Consider the following 16,485-nt stretch of genomic DNA (forward strand, 5'->3'; position numbering starts at 1 on the left):
TTGCTTTGTCGACACACCGGGCTCTCATCAGACAAATAGTAACACGAGAACAGCCAAACAAAGCGATGCAGCGTTGTAGAGTGCTAAAAAAAGTTTCATCAGCAAATCACAAACGAGGAGACGTGACAGAGCGATAAAAAATACGAAATGTTTATTTCGTGAAGCACAAACATTACGATAAATTCTCAAGAATTCGCCAACTACTACGCAAATGGTCGCCTCTGTGTAATGAGGGTGTTGGGGAAAGCTACAGATTGCTCGTTGACCATAACCTTAATTCCAGAACATTGTGAAAATACGGAAATGAACGCGAGTGCTGCGTCTCCTCGCCACAAGCGTGTCGGCGTGACGCCACGAGTTGTGATTCGCGAATGGATTTCAGGATCCGCAACGCCCGCGCACGAGACAGCTTCCTACGTCTGATTATTTTGCAGATGAGTAACATGTGACGTCAAGCATCTAAGCGAGAAAGTTTACAAACGGTTTTAAATTGTTCTTAACGTGTGTTCGGAAGCAAGTGCTCATTCTGAAATACTGGGTGAATACAATCTGGCTAATTTGCGCTCCTTTTTAAAGAAAAGCCCGTCTATCGCGCGTCTAAATTTTTGACACGTCATGTCTACTGATGTGTGGGCCGTACGACGATGTAATTTTTGCAGATACCCTACGGGGTGTGGGGATACTGTCTGCAAACTGCGTCGCGAATAGCTAGGTACCGACAAACTACAACGATACGTCTGATGTCTAAGTTGACTCCATGAACAGCGACAACGTGGCCGGGGTAGGGGGGGGGGGGGTAGCGGAAAAATCTCTCCCGTTTTCGTAGTCTTGCGAGCAGTTTCTTGGAAGTCGGTAACTGCCCTCATTCTGAAATACTTTCTGACTAACGTTCGCGTATTTCGGCGCCCTTAGTCACGTTACCTCGCGACGCGCAATGTTTCCAACTGCGGTACTTCTCTTACTGTGTGACGACCGCAATTTAAGATTATACCTCTGAATGAGTACATCTTGACAACATTTCAGATGTCTGAATTCGGCCACATTACGCGAAACATTAAAAAATAAATTTCTGCCACGCCTGCAAACCGCTACACGCCTTGTCGCACTAAAACTCGCTTACTCCAAAAAGTTCTGCGTTTGATGGTTTTCGTAAAATTGCGTCCTGCGAACTTAAGAACGCGAGGTTTTCATTTTAAATGCCTGTTGTACGTGAATTCCGTGGAAATCTACACTGCCACATCGAAACACTAGCCGACTGAATGTGGCGTTATTTTCCATTCGTTCCACGTTATTCTCGGTCAAGTTTTCATAGACTGGAGCAAGGCCATAAGTAACGACCAATAAATCACTGAACACTTAAAACGGTAATTTAACACACTGTTAGCCACCCCCTTTGTTCGTAGCGGTCGTAATTTTTCAAAGTAAGACAAAGTATTAGACAAGACCAGTAAGTGAGTTACGCGACAAAAACCACACAAAAGCGTGCAGAACATCCGCCGCTCCCATAAATTCCTGCCTTACCTTTCTGAGGTATTCCCGTGGAGATACAAGATACACGAGCTCTGTCTGGGCAGGCAAGACAACGTCGCACGCTGCTTCCCTCCAGGCTGCTGCGTCACAACTGGACCGCACAGACAGCCGGCTGCCCCCCCCCCCCCCCCCAGCGCTGACGTCACGGGGCGGCGTTGCCAGCTCGCGCGGCAGGCGAGGGAACGGCTGCAGCAGGGCGTCTACGTCTGTGTCGGCACTGCCGGACCGCCTGCGTCCCACCCACGCCACAGTCTTATCTTGAACCGCGCTATACAGCTAGCAACACACACCCCCTTCGCCTGGCGCCCCAAAAACCGGATTTCGTCAACCGATTTCCCAGTACCGCTTTTGGTGAACGCAAAGATGGAACAAAGACGCTGCATTTTGGTCACGGGATGAGGAGAGGTGTGAACACAACATCTTCCGTCATCGTGCTGAGTGCCAGTGACTTACGCGCGAGCTTCGCGATTCGTATCGATCATTTGCTACTCCAGAAACGACGGACGAGTGTGACAAGTTTTCGTTAAAGAAGGTTACAGGGATATCAATGCTGAGGTCATCGGTGCCTGGGCTCACGTACTACTTTAACTTAAAACAAGTTACACTGAGCACGACACACATTTACCCTCAACGTGTGGACCAACTGAAATCATTCTGTGATTTCGTTGATAATGGATATGGGAAAGTTCTAGGTAGTATTAAAACTAGATGGTTGTCATTGTTGCCAGGAGTTACGAAAGTTATTGAACCTTTGAAATCTTTTTTTCTATCTCAGAATAGGTGTCCCACGTTGCTGAAACAAATTTTCGGAAACCAACAGTCACTTCTTTGGCTTCATTTCACACAATGCCCATTGAAAATGTTTTTAAATTCAATCCAAAAGTTGGAAATAACCACGGTTTCCGCTTGCTTCAAGAAATAATCAATACCATTTTAATTAACTTGGAAAAGGAAGGTACTTACACTCGGTCAAAATACGAGCCTTTTACCAATTCTAAGACACTTCGACACTTTTGTGACTTGTTTGGGAAAGTAGAGTTCTCCACTTCAACCTCTGAAATCATTTCATTGGATAATACCAAAAAAAAAATACTGTTTCTTGGGCTGAACTAAATTTTCTGATAATTCTTAAGGTAGTAGACTCATGTGCAACATTTCAGACGAGGAGGATGCGTGAACAGCATTGTATCCCAGAAACTTGAATTGGAAAAAGCTAATTTGGAAACAGATGAGAGACTATGCGATGTATTCAATACACTTAAAAGTACAGGTATTTCATGTAAAAATATAGACACGCTTGTGAGATTTGCTCCTGTTATACCAGACAAATATTGTCATGGAAAGAATATTTTCAATTGTGAGTTCCCTTTGGAGGGTGGAATCTGTAGTACCAGAACCACTTCATTCCCACAGGTGTTAGTGTGTCTCATATTAGAGGCCAACACCGAGCATAAAATTCTTTGACAAGTACAGAGTAGAGGTGTTCTTATTCGGTAACTACTGTCTAATTATTGGATTTATAGTGAATTCTTGCAATGGGCCTTTGTCCTCAGAAGTTGACTGTCGAAAGTAGTTGCTCTCTGTCCCAGTGTACTTAAAAGCAGAACAAGCAAGCATTCTTCAAAACTATATAATGTATGGATGGTCAGTGTCTGCATCAAGTAAATCCTACCCCATATTTAGCAGATTGGGTTCCGCATTTGGAGGCTGCATTCGAGAGACACGTACCGTATGTAGAAGTTTAAGCACCATTTAATATTTTCGTGTGTTTTAATTCAGACATAAATGTCGAGTGGCTCTTTACGTACCACGTCATAGAACCACTCTGCTTCCTAGTCAAGCTCCCTAAAATCTTTCAGTTCTTATCTTCCCTTAATAGCGATTAATCAATAAAATTGTAATATGTTGCCTTGTGTATCCAGTACGAGGATATTTCATTCCTTAGCTCATACAACAGCCTGACAGGTGGTGGTTTTCTCTGCTATTTTTCCAGTACATGAACGAATTTCAGCCAAATCTAAGTTTGTGTGTCTGGTGTGTGCTCAATGAAACGAAAATAACCTCTGTTTGCCTGGTGTCTGTTGGTATTTGAAGTCAGGAACAGGTTTCATTCGGAACACCGACTTTGCCATTAAATCTGAATTTTGCGGAGAACAGGTAGCCTTCATAATGGCGAGACCCTTTTGCACAGGATTTCGGTCACCCCAGGGATCTTATGTTGATGCTGTGACATTGTTAGGGTGTACTAACACGTAAATTTTATTTTCTACAGATCTCTCACAATTACTTCATTGTGGTTGATCAGCGTTGTTGCTTGCTTTATGAAAGTGTCGTCTTTGATGTCTGTTTTGAATTTTGTGTGAAGTGTGTTTATGGTACTTTGGGAGCTTTTCGTCGTAATCCTTTTCATTGGGGAGTTTTTTAAATGTAATTAATGCTCGTGTGACGATAATTTTGCGCTGGGAATTGCGTGTGAAGCTCATGTTCATTCTATTAGGTTGCTTGTGATGAATACTCTTGTTTAGCCAGTGTGATGAACTTAGTAAAAATTTAGCATGTTATTTAAGTGAATCTGTTTCAGATAGTGTTTTTTCTGTATAAGATTTTCATTTGTGTTATTCGAAAATAATTACGTGTAGTCGCTCCAAAAGCAGTACGAGGAGAAAAGAAAAAAGGTGGTGAGTAGACGAAATGCCCAGAAAAGAGACTTCGAAGGTACAGAGAAGTGTAGGGACATATTCTCCCCACTTTTAGCGACGAAAATGTGCAAAAATGAAACAGTAGGTTCCTCCGATGCGAGGCAAATGAGTGAGCCAGACTTCAGTGGTGCAGCGGAGATGTTTAGATTTAAAAGATGTGCACAGCCTGTTCCACTCACAGCTAGCAGTGTTTCAGGTCGAGTGCACAATTTACTAAGTGTGAGTGCGAGCGAGGCTGAAGCAACGATAAGTGAACAGAGGGCAGCAGAGCATGTAGCTCTGAGCAGAACATGACTGGCCAATTTGGCCACGCTGATAAAAAGAATAAGCACACAGCGAAGAGTTGAAGGCACACTTGCTGGCGTCACAGGAGGAGCTAAACTGAGATTTAGTTACCGAATATGGCACCTTAACGACTACAGTAGAATCACTGAGCTCAGAAATTGATGATATAGAAGAAACGTTCAGAACTTAGCAATCAAAATGAAGGACGACACCGCGCAATTTGAAGAAGCTACTAGGTCATCGGTCTCTAGACTTTCACACTACTTAAACTAATGTAAACTAACTTATGCAAAGAACAACACACACACACACACACACACACACACACACACACCCAAGCCCGTGGGGGGACTCGAACCTCCGGCGGGAGGGGCCGCGCAATCCGTGACACGGCGCCTCAAACCTCGCGGCACTTTGAGAGGTAGGAAACCGGTTAAATGGGATAGAAGGCGAACAGAAAAGAGTGAGCGGGAAAGGCTGGTTGCCAGGTGGCTAGAACAGGAGCATGGGGGATGTGACTGATGGTGATCATAGGGAATTCTTTAATCTACTAAAACGAATGCCCATGTTCACTGGCAACATACAGGGTGGCGCACGAAATGTGTTACCATTTTGTTTTTGAATATGAACATTACTGTCAATACGATCTGAAAGGAACATATACTATAATCAAGAGTCGTCCATGGAGATTTGTTCTAACTCAGCGCATACTCAATATGTCCACCATTTCGTTTCCGACCTTCCTTCAAACGAATACTGAAGTTAGTGATTACCCTACGGCACATGTCTTCCGTAATTTCATTGCAAGCTTGAAGAATAAGTCTTCTGAGCTCCATTAAATCAAGTGGACGTCTCGGGGAAATTTTTTCCTTTAGGAACCCCCAAAGAAAAGAGTCACATGGATTGAGGTCTGGACTATTGGAGTTTTTACACGGGCATTTCGACGTGCGGATCATTTCACTCAGGTTTCCAGCTCGCTTCAATCACGGACAAAATTGGCCCCCCAATGGCAGACATATTGAGCATGTGCTCATTTAGAACAAATCTCCATGGACGGCTCCTCATTGTAGTATATGTTCCTTTCCGATTGTATTGACAATAAAGTTTATATTCAAAAACAAAATGGTAACACATTTCGTGCGCCATCCTGTATGTAAGCCAAGTACGGACATTATCGAGACACTTGGGAGCGAATAAACAGCAGGAGTTTTGGAACTGGAAAGTACAGGTAAGGAAACGCTCGATGTTGCAAATACAGTACATGCACAGAAGCCTTAGGCAAATCATAACAAATACCTACAGGCAGTCCACTTAAACTGGAATCTTTAACATTTTATAGGAATCCACAGTACTTGCGAGCTGAAATGAGAACAACATTAGGTAATTTTGAAAGAGAAAATGGGAGCTCAACTTGGAATCGACCGAAGTACACGTAGGAACAACTGTGGATGAATAGGCCAGGTCGAGAAAGTGCAGAAGAAATCTACAGCAGAATTCCTGTGCCTGTGATGAAACGAAAATTAAGATACACTGCGATGAAAAAAGAAAATGACAACGAGAATTGCCCGAAACTACGGAAGACGCTGTGATAATTCGATGCTAAACAGCATCTTCTACATTTGCATCTGCATCTACGTCTATATGCTCTGCAAACGACCGTGGCAGAGAGTACGTCCCACAGTACCAGTTGTCAGGGTTTGTTCCTGTTACATTCACGTATGGAGCGCGGGAAGAATGACTGAATGCGTTTGTACGCTTAGTACTTATTGTAATCTTATCCTCACGATCCCTATGTGAGCGGTACGTAGAGGGTTGTAAGTATATTCGTAGCATCACCATCTAAAGCCGGTTCTTGAAACTTTGTTAATAGACTTCCTCGGGATAGTCTGGGTGTGTCTTTAAACAGTCTGGAAGTTCAGTTCCTTGCGTACTTCCGTTACACTCCTACGCGTCAAACAAATCCATGACAATTCGTGCTGCCCTTCTCTGTATATGTTCAGTATCCCTTGTTAGTCGTATTTGGTACTGGTCCCACACACTTGAGCAATACTCTAGAACCGATGGTACGAGTGATTTGTAAGCAAAGTCCTTTGTAGGCTGACTGCTCTCCACCAGTATTCTACCAGTAAACTGAAGTCTGTCACCTGCTTTACCCATAAATTCCATTTCATACCAGATACTTTTTATGTGTCTGCCGATTCCAACAGTGACTCCATGATATAGTCTTAGAGTACTATTTTTAATTTTCTGGAGGCACAGTTTTACATTTATGAACATTTAAATCAAGTTGCAGTCTTTCAACCGCTTTGAAATCTTATCAACATCTGAGTGAATATGCAGCTTCTTTCAGACAATACATCATAGATAACAGGATCATCTGAAAAAACTATGAGGTTAGTATTAATATTTCGTCTTCCGCAGACATAGCGATGTGGTGTGATCTTGCAGCTGTGTTAAGGGCAACCTACAGTTCTCAGGAGTTTCTGAAAACGTGACGTCATTCTGACGCCAGAAGTTTTGCATTCATGTGGACCAGGCTGTGGATAAGTGAGGGATTAAAACGTTGGCAAGAATTAGCTCTGAAACATACTGAAAAAGTTGTGCCAACTGCTTTTGCTAATACGCCTTCGTTAACATCAAAAGTGAGACCACTTACTGACTTACAAGCAAAAAGAATCTTAAGCCAGCCAGCACAGAATCCAATAACCCGCTTATTAACGTTTCTCAAGAAAAGTTACTTTTTTAAAAAAAATCTGAAAACTGACGTGTAGAGCTGGAGTCAGAAAAAAAAGGGGGGGCAGCCATTCTAACAAGTGAGGTAAACCATCAGCTCACTCACCTTGCGTCCAGTAAGTAAAGCCGTTTCGAAACAACACAGCTAGCATCTCTCGAAAACACGTCACTATCTGCAGCATTTGGTATAATAAAATGAAGAAAAGCGTAATATAAGTGGTTGAAGAGGTACTTTAATGGGAGATTTTTGTCTGGGAAAGAAGTGGCCTCTAAAACTTAGCCCGTAAATTGTCTTTTGTACACTTCACATACGGCTACATTTTATGTATAGCTGAGACTACGCTACCTCTTTAATCTGTTGCAAATGTGTCAGTCAGTTCTATGCTTTTTATTTTGAATGGCAATTTGCTTTGCCAGATGATAAACGTGTGAATATTTATTACCATTTGCGAGTTTCACACTTAATACGTAGATTTGTAAATTGACAATGACAACCCAGAACTGATACGCACACCTCCAGAGAAAGGGAACTACTATATGTACACAATATCGAATATTTAAAAACTAACTGCAATTAACGTAATAAAGAAGTCCCAGAACCTTTACAAATGTGAAGGTGAGATGGTAGGACGCGAAGTCACCTCCATAGCTACCCTCAGCTCTGTAACTCAACGCTTACAATCGCTGCCTCACAATCAACCGCTGGAAGATCAGCCCCCGCACCTTAAACTGAATGTAATGAAGGATTTAGCAGCCGATACTTCCTTACATGGCGTCTGATTATAAAACATCGGAAAGAAAGTGACGTTTTTACAAATCTTCCATATACCGTTGCCTTGAAACGGTGCTGTTTCATAATACGGAATTTAGGGCCTCATATCCAGTAGCGGCAATGACAAATGATTACTTTTTTTGATGCATAAACAATTATAACGGTCACGGGCAAATGTCGTCAACTCACGGGGTAACAGTGCGATAAGTTTCTTTTTTTTTAACCAGTCTTGACGGCCCACATGAAGTCTGGTCTTCCGCCATTTCCTTTTTGTCTTCACAGGAACACAGCCGACCAAGCGAGCAGAACCGTTCTTCCAGCTCCAAGTACTGGAGACACTGTCCAATGCTCTTACTGCATGCCTGGACTGCACAGTTGCGAAGGACGTCTCCGTTTCGCAATACCTATGTACCCTAAAATGTATCACAGAGTTTCGTGGTGTGCAAATGTCCACATTTCCTCCTCCTCCTCCTCTGTCGTGACGTGCTGTTCTGCAGTTCGCCATCGTTAGGCAGTGGCGCGTCACAAAGCTTCGCGCATTAGTTGCAGTACGTTTGACAGCGTAGTGTCTTGTTATTCCTCGCGACAAATCCCTTAACTCTGCTCCATATCAATTCTGTCGGGTTCAGACTGCAGTGTTACGACCACAACTCTAAAAATAATCCATTTGTACAGCGTGCTCGACGCCATCAAAATTGTCTTCCATCTTTCTGCGACATTTATCACTCTGGCTCATGTGATACCACATCTGTCCTACAAAACAATGGGCATATTCAAACAGTACTTTTTAATTTTTCTCCAAAAAATTTAATCACGTAATGTTTTATCTTCAACCATCTTTTGCAATCTTTTATAATATATCTGTAATTAAGAATGTATACTTGCAATGATCACCAGAAATTTTCGCGTGATACGTAATTGTAAACTACGGCATGTGCATTTTTCTTAAAATTGGTGATGCACAAGTTAATTGCCATATATGGCTCAAACCCATATCAACCAAAACCACTAAAAATAAACGCAAAATATATGTATTTAAAACAGCAGATAAAAATTCGCTTGATGCCTTCCTAAGAGAGTCTCCATTCCTCCCAAGCTAATTATGTAAGTGTAGACCAGATATGGCTCAAATTCAAAAACACAGTATCGACAGCATTAGATTCATACCATCCAAGTTAATAAGAGAGGGACTGATCCATCACGGTACACAAAACACATCAGGACACTGTTGCAGAAACGACGAAAAACGCATGCCAAATTCAGAAGAACGCAAAATCCCAAAACTGGCTAAGTTTCACGGAAGCTCGAAATTTAGTGCGGACGTCTATGCGAGATGCTTTTAATAGTTTCCACAATGAAATATTGTCTCAAAGTATGGTAGAAAACCCAAAGAGATTCTGGTCGTGTGTAAAGTACACCAGTGGCAGAAAACAGTCAACACCGTCACTGCGCGATAGCGATGGAGAAGTTACCGACGATGGTGCCACTGAAAAACCACAGCAGCTGTTAGCATGAGTGGCATAAAAGTAGGTATCTTAGGTGTTGCGACACAACTCAAATCACTTAAGAAAGGCAATTCTTCCGGTCCAGATGGTATACCAATCAGGTTCCTTTCAGAGTATGCAGATACAATACCGCCTTTCTTGGCAATCACATACAACTGCTCACTTGACGAAAGGTCTGTTCCTGAAGACTGGAAAGCAGCACACGTCACACCAATACTCAAGAAATGAAATAGAAGTAATCTATTTAATTACCAACCCATATCACTGACCTCAATTTGCAGGAGGATTCTGGAGCACACAATGTACTGTAACATTATAAATCACCTTGAAGAAAATGACTTATTGATACATAACCAACACGGCTTCAGAAAATATCGTTCTTGTGCAACACAGCTGGCTCTTTATTCCGATGAAGTAATGAGTGCTGTCGACAAGGGATGTCAGATCGATTCCACATTCCTAGATTTCCAGAAGGCTTGATACCGTTCCTCACAAGCGAGTATTAATCAAATTGCGTGCATATGGAGTATCGTCTCAGTTGTGCGATTGGATTCGTGATTTCCTCTTCGAGAGAGGTCACAGTTCGTGGCGATAGACGGTAAATCATCGACTAGAACAGAAGTGATATAAGGCGTTCGCAAGGTAGTGTCATAGGCCCTCTGCTGTTCCTGATTTACCTACACGATCTAGGAGATATCTGAGCAGTCCCCTTAGATTGTTTGCAGATGACGCTGTAATTTACAGTCTAGTAAAGTCATTAGACGATCAATTCCAACTACAAAATGACCTAGGGAGAATTTCTGTATGGTGCGAAAAGTGGCAATTGGCACTAAGCAAAAGAAAAGTGCGAGGTCATCCACATGGGTACTAAAAGAAATCCGAGTAATTTTGGATATACGATAAATCGCACAAATCTTAGGGCTGTCAACTCGACTAAATACATAGGACTCACAATTACGAGCAACTTAAATTGGAATGACCTCATAGATAATATTGTGGAAAAGGCGAAACAAAGACTGCGCTTTGTTGGCAGAACACTAAAGAGACAGCCTACATCACACTTGTCCATCCTCTGCTGGAATATTGCTGCGCGGTACGGGATCCCTACCAGGTAGGATTGACGGAGGACATCGAAAAAGTTCAAGGAAGGGCAGCCCATTTCGTGTTATCGCGAAATAGGGCTGAGAGTGTAACTGATATGAGACGCGAGTTGGGCTGAGAGTCACTGAATCAAAGACAGTCTTCATTGAGGAGAGATCTATTTACGAAATTTCAATCTCCAACTTTCTCTCCCGAATGTTTAAATATTTTGTCAACACCCAACTACGTAGGAAGAAACGATCATGATAATAAAATAAGAGAAATCAGACCCCGAACGGAAAGATGTAGATGTTCCTTTTTCCAACGCGCCATTCGAGGGCGGAATGGTAGAGTAGTATGAAAATGGTTCGATGAACCCTCTGCCAGGCACTTAAGTGTGAATTGCAGAGTAACCATATAGATGTATATGTAGATGTGATGAGTTTCATATTTATATGCTTTAGGTATTCAAACCGAACAAAGAAAATTACGCACCACGTGGAGCGTAGAACCACCGCCTGCCGGCACACACGATGGTCAGTCTACGACCCTGTCTATCACGCCACGCATGTAGTTAACACCTCCCTTATTTCTGATACATGGTCCTACTCGAAAAAAAGTCAAAAGCTGATTTTTGTCTGTAATCTTGTGAAGAACACTAACTACCTGTTTCTCGCCATTAACGGTGTTCCACGCGCGTGTTTCACTACGAAGCAGGAAGCAGTGTCGTCCATTTTCGCGGTACGTATGAACAGCGAGACAATCAGAGCACAAGTACTGGTTACAGAGACACTGACTGTACACAATTTTTAAGACAAAAGTTACGTAGGTAAAGTACGATTAAGATAGACGTTGATGGCTGTTAATACGTCAGAATGTCTGAAAGGTTCTTCCGCACTGACGTAGTAATAAGCTATCGAACACCTAAGTTGGACCTACTTCCAAGAGCGGAGCACCACCAGTGGTAAGAGAGCTACGGCTGCTGACCAGTCACCGCGCTTGCGTTTGTTTACATCTGGTTTGCTCTTATGATGAAGTACATGCTACATACGAACCCCGTAGCCCCACCCTTTATTTCGCATTCACTTTTGTTCTCTTATCTGTCTCTCAACCGTATCTGCTTATTGCACACCAACCTACACCTCTTGCTGTGCTACGGAGTACTGAAAGCTTGTTCCAACAAATAAGTAGGATTCTCAGCCACATATGAATTTTTCCAGATAGACTGAAATACGCTGTTGTTCAACAACGGCATAACAAAGGGGGATAGGTCTGATGCTAACAACTACCACCCAGTCTTAGTTCTGACATCTTTATCCAAAATTCTTGAAAAACTCATGTATTCAGGAGCAGAATCTCCTATTTGTAAAAATGGCGTACTAATTAAATGTCAATTTGGTTTTCAGAAAGACTTTTCAGCAGAAAATGCTATATATGTGCTTTCACTGATCAAATATTAAATGCACTGAATAACCGAACTTCATCCATTGGAATATTTTGTGACCTCTCGAAGGCTTCTGATGGTGTGAATCATGAATTTCTTCTAGACAAGCGTAAGTATTGTGGCATGAGTGGGACAGTGCACAAATGGTTTAATTCATATTTAACTGGAAGAAAGCAGAAGGCTGAAATTAGCAGTACAAATAGTCTGTGAAAACCAGCAGAGTCCTTTAACTGGGGAGGTATCAAGAACGGTGTCCCACAGAGTTCAGTCTGTTTCCTTATTGGTCTCAATATACATTAATGACTCGCCACTCTATATTCATGAAGATGCAAAGCTAGTTCTTTTTGCTAATGATGCAAGTACAGTAATCACACCCAAGGAAATTGTAAATACTGTCTTTCACAAAATTACGAAGTGGTTCTCTGCAAGTGGACACTTATTAAATTTTGAGAAAAAACAGTGAATATAATTCTGTGCAGTAAATGGCATAACACTGATAAATATAGGCTATGAACACAAGTCTCTTGCTAAGGCAGGGGATTCAAAATTTCTGGATGTGTACACTGATGAGAAATTGAATTTGAAGAAACATCGATGATCTGCTGAAATAGTTAGGTTGAGCTACTTACGCTACTGCGGTTATTGCAAAATATTGGTGATGAACATCATTAAATTAGCCTACTATGCCTATTTTCATTCACTGCTTACACATGGTATCGTATTTGGGGGCAATTCGTCACTAAGAGGAAAAGTATTCATAGCACATAAGGGTGTGATCAGGCTAACAGCTGGAGCCCACAGAAGATCACCTTGTGGACGTTTATTTAATGAACTCGAGATATTCACAGTACCTTCGCAGTACATATATTCATTTATGAAATTTGTCATTAATGACCCACCCCAATTCAAAAGTAACAGCGAAGTGCATAGCTACAACACCAGAAGAAAATCTTCACTACTCTGGATTCAATCTCACTTTGTCACAAAAAGGTGTGAATTACGTTGCCACAAAAATATTTGGTCACTTGGCAAATAGCATTAAAAATCCGGCAGATACTAACCAACATTTAAAAGAAAAGAAAATTATGGTAATACGGAAGCGTCCGATCCCGCCCGTCTGCTTTCACCCATGACGTCACAAATATGGCGGAAACGACCATAAACCACGATTCCAATATGGCGCATATAAAGTCGTTATGTACACATTGTGAGGACGAAAATACATCGAAAAACACACACACACACACACACACACACACACACGCACACACACTTTCCACAAGAAGCCTAATGACACTAACGGGACAAGCGCGGGAAATGGGGTGTTTTGGGTGGGTAAACTAAATATAAACAAATTTAGACGCCCACCCCCATACGAAACCACATAAAAAGACGAAAAAACCGACATCACAAAACTCCCCAAATACCACTAAACAATATCATTTGGAATCAGACACTTCCCTTGACCTATATAGCTCAACAGCAGCTCCCGATCCCATAAATTAGGATCAAACACTTCCCTTGGCCTATATAGCTCAAAAACATCTTCTGATACCAACAGACACAGCCACACATCGGGATCGAACACTTCCCTTGACCTGCGCACTTAATTTTATCCGTCATATCCATTCCTGAACAAAAACAACCTATTAATTTTACTAAAATTACCACACGACGTATAGCGAACACTAAATTAACCTTCACACAAAATCGTTAACTCACTGAAACGAATTCCACTACAAACACAGCTGACACTAACAATTCTGGATAATGAGCAAAAGCAAACTGAGCCCATTACACCACACGAACGAAAACCCTGAACATACCACCAGAGAGCACAACAAACCACAACACGACGACATGTACAAACGCGCCACACTCAAACCAAACTCCGCGCCGTCATGACGTCACACACGACAACACCCTTACACCACGGGTCAAAGCCGACGCGTGGGATCGGACGCTTCTGTCGACCCTCCTGAATGACAGCTCGTACTGAATAGATGAATCTTTAGACATGAAGTATTAAATATAAAAATATTTACTATTTTGTGTAAAGAAAACTTATGTTAAAGTGATACATCCCACATCATTACGAAATGTATTAATGCGCTATGCAACAAGGATCAATGTATGTATGTATGTATGTATCTTTGGATGCAGGCCAATTTGTCAACACAACCCATATTTCAGAGAGGTGGCTATGGTCTCAGCCCTTCTTTGTGGAAGTTTGTCTACAACCACCTGCATTGCTATATTTCATTTACTTACACAAAAGACGATGAAATTACTCCCAACGTACTAATGACAAGAGATCCGCTTTCTGTGATATAAACTGTGTATTCCTTTCTCTACGCAACAGCAACACCCTTCATACTTTAGGCAACTACAGATGTAACAATGCGTTCTTCTTAAAGCCGCAACACTTGAATAATTCTTTATTTGTCCTAATAAAGTATTACTCAGCAGCACTCGTTTGGTTTGACAGGAACATGTGTGTGAATCTTCAGTTTCTCCCAACTTATTTTTTGATGGAACAGTCCACAGGTGAACTGCCTGTTCGTAGTGTCCAGTGGGCACGCTATGAACCTAAAGTACAGCTATGGACTGTTCCATCAAGAATATATATAATAGTTGAGTTCTGCAGCGAGATTTGTAGCTGATACTCTGTATTATGATATCGTTCTGAGCACTGACAAACACTTATCAGAAAAGATTCTGAGGATGGCTGGTTTTACTGCCAAAGTGTTTCAGTGCTGGTCCTTTACGTGGGGCACTGCTTCACTCGTCCAGATACCCCCTTAGCAGAAAACCGACTACTTTTTTGGTAAGTGTACGGCACAGTCTCTGCCTGGAGATGCACGATTATTAACAGAAGTGAAGACTAAGCCTGTAACGCCGGGAATTTTGACAACTTTTCTAGCAAGCGGATCAATTTTAGGTCAACGTAATAATTCATTAATTTCTGCACTTACACATATAGTCTTACTGACTACCCGACAGACTACCTTCTCACCAAAAACATTACTCTAGAAAAGTGAAAATATCAAAATTCAATGGAACAGCGTTCTGTACTAAAACACATTTGCGTGACTTGACGTGCTGACGATTGCTAATGCAGGACTGGGTGAAAGAAGCTGACAGATTATTTGTACTAATTTCGACAGTTTTCCTGGAGCTGACTGCTTGGGGAAATACCGGATTCAATGCTCCACTATCGAACTGTCAAAATGCGTCTAGCTTGGTTTGATTTCAAACCATTAGGAATAGGATCAGACTGTCCCAAGGTCTACGCAGTATCGTGACAGAAAGTAATTGTTTAATTCCTCAATAGTCGAAGATGCCATAGCATCTTATCTACTTGCAGAAGCAGTGTTCCGTCATTCTGTTCTGTTATTCCTAACACGCAGAATAATCCTTTTATGGATCACTCGTGTACAAATACGAATCTATATTTCGGAAAAAAAATTCAACAAAATGGCGCGAGTACGAGGAGAAATCTCGTCCAAGCATATGCTTTTCACTCATGCCTAAAGTCCGTAGAACAGCAGAATTAATAGGAAAATCAGTAGGACTTTAAAATATCAAGGTTTGTAATACGAAATTCGTTAGTATTTTGAGAGCGTAATAACCGAACGCGGTTTGCTTTATAAGCGATAGTCTCCATAGTGAACGTAAATGAAACCTTACAGCTACCGTGACTTTGCAAAAACAAACCAAAAGAAAATAATTCAACACTACAGGAACGCATGAAAACAGTCGTCCTTACCTTATTACCCTGGGTGTAGCAGAAGAAATTCTCGGCGCAACAGCAGCACGAAATCCCAACGCAGAACGTCACACTGGACACTACTCGCTACAAATGCGACAGACGCCTGAAGCGGCAGGGCTGTGGCACGCAGTCAGTGCTGCCAACGGCTGCGAGGCCGGCAGGTACCAACTGCAGCCTGCTACGGGGGCTTCACACAGGGGGCAGCGCTTCCAGGGACCCCGCGCAGAACGTGCGAATGTAATACGAAGACTTGTCGTCCTAATTTTGTTATTGCGGACAAGCTGAAAAAAATAAAGTAACATGTTTGTGAAAGTACTTTTCACTTAATGTAATCCAATTCTACGCTCACTGTGACACTGCTGTGGCCACTGGAGTACCTCTCAGAAAATTATGCCCGCACCGGAGTCGAGGGAACCAGCGGCTGTGAGACGGACGCGCCGCAGCAGTATCTGCTGCCAACACACGGCCGCTACCCACGCGTCGATTCGATTCATTGCTGCTCGCTGCCTCTCCGCGCCATTTCTAGTCATTGCTGTGGGTAACAATCAAGCATTACATTCTACCCGTCAGAAGGTGTTCCCACAGAATGATTGTTTTATTGTCGTCAGTTGATACATATGCCTGCACTACTTCGCCACTTCACGTGTTGTGTGTGCACTGTGTGT

The 16,485-nt window shown here is 42.2% G+C and overlaps 1 protein-coding gene across 2 annotated transcripts in view; it reads right to left on the reverse strand.

Annotated features, from left to right (window-relative positions):
- The window catches only part of LOC126443330 (TD and POZ domain-containing protein 1-like), a 69,583-nt gene extending 53,678 nt beyond the window's left edge, over nt 1–15,905 (reverse strand). The window contains exon 1 of one of the 2 annotated variants that reach the window (XM_050090924.1): nt 15,818–15,905. The gene's annotated coding sequence lies outside the window, so the exon portion shown is untranslated. Of the gene's footprint in view, nt 1–1,521; nt 1,653–15,817 lie in introns of those variants that run through there. The other variant, XM_050090923.1, reaches the window with a different exon arrangement.
- Nucleotides 15,906–16,485: the final 580 nt, after the last annotated feature.

This window comes from Schistocerca serialis, unplaced genomic scaffold (assembly GCF_023864345.2).
Source record: "Schistocerca serialis cubense isolate TAMUIC-IGC-003099 unplaced genomic scaffold, iqSchSeri2.2 HiC_scaffold_1451, whole genome shotgun sequence".
In the NCBI taxonomy this organism is placed as follows: domain Eukaryota; kingdom Metazoa; phylum Arthropoda; class Insecta; order Orthoptera; family Acrididae; genus Schistocerca; species Schistocerca serialis.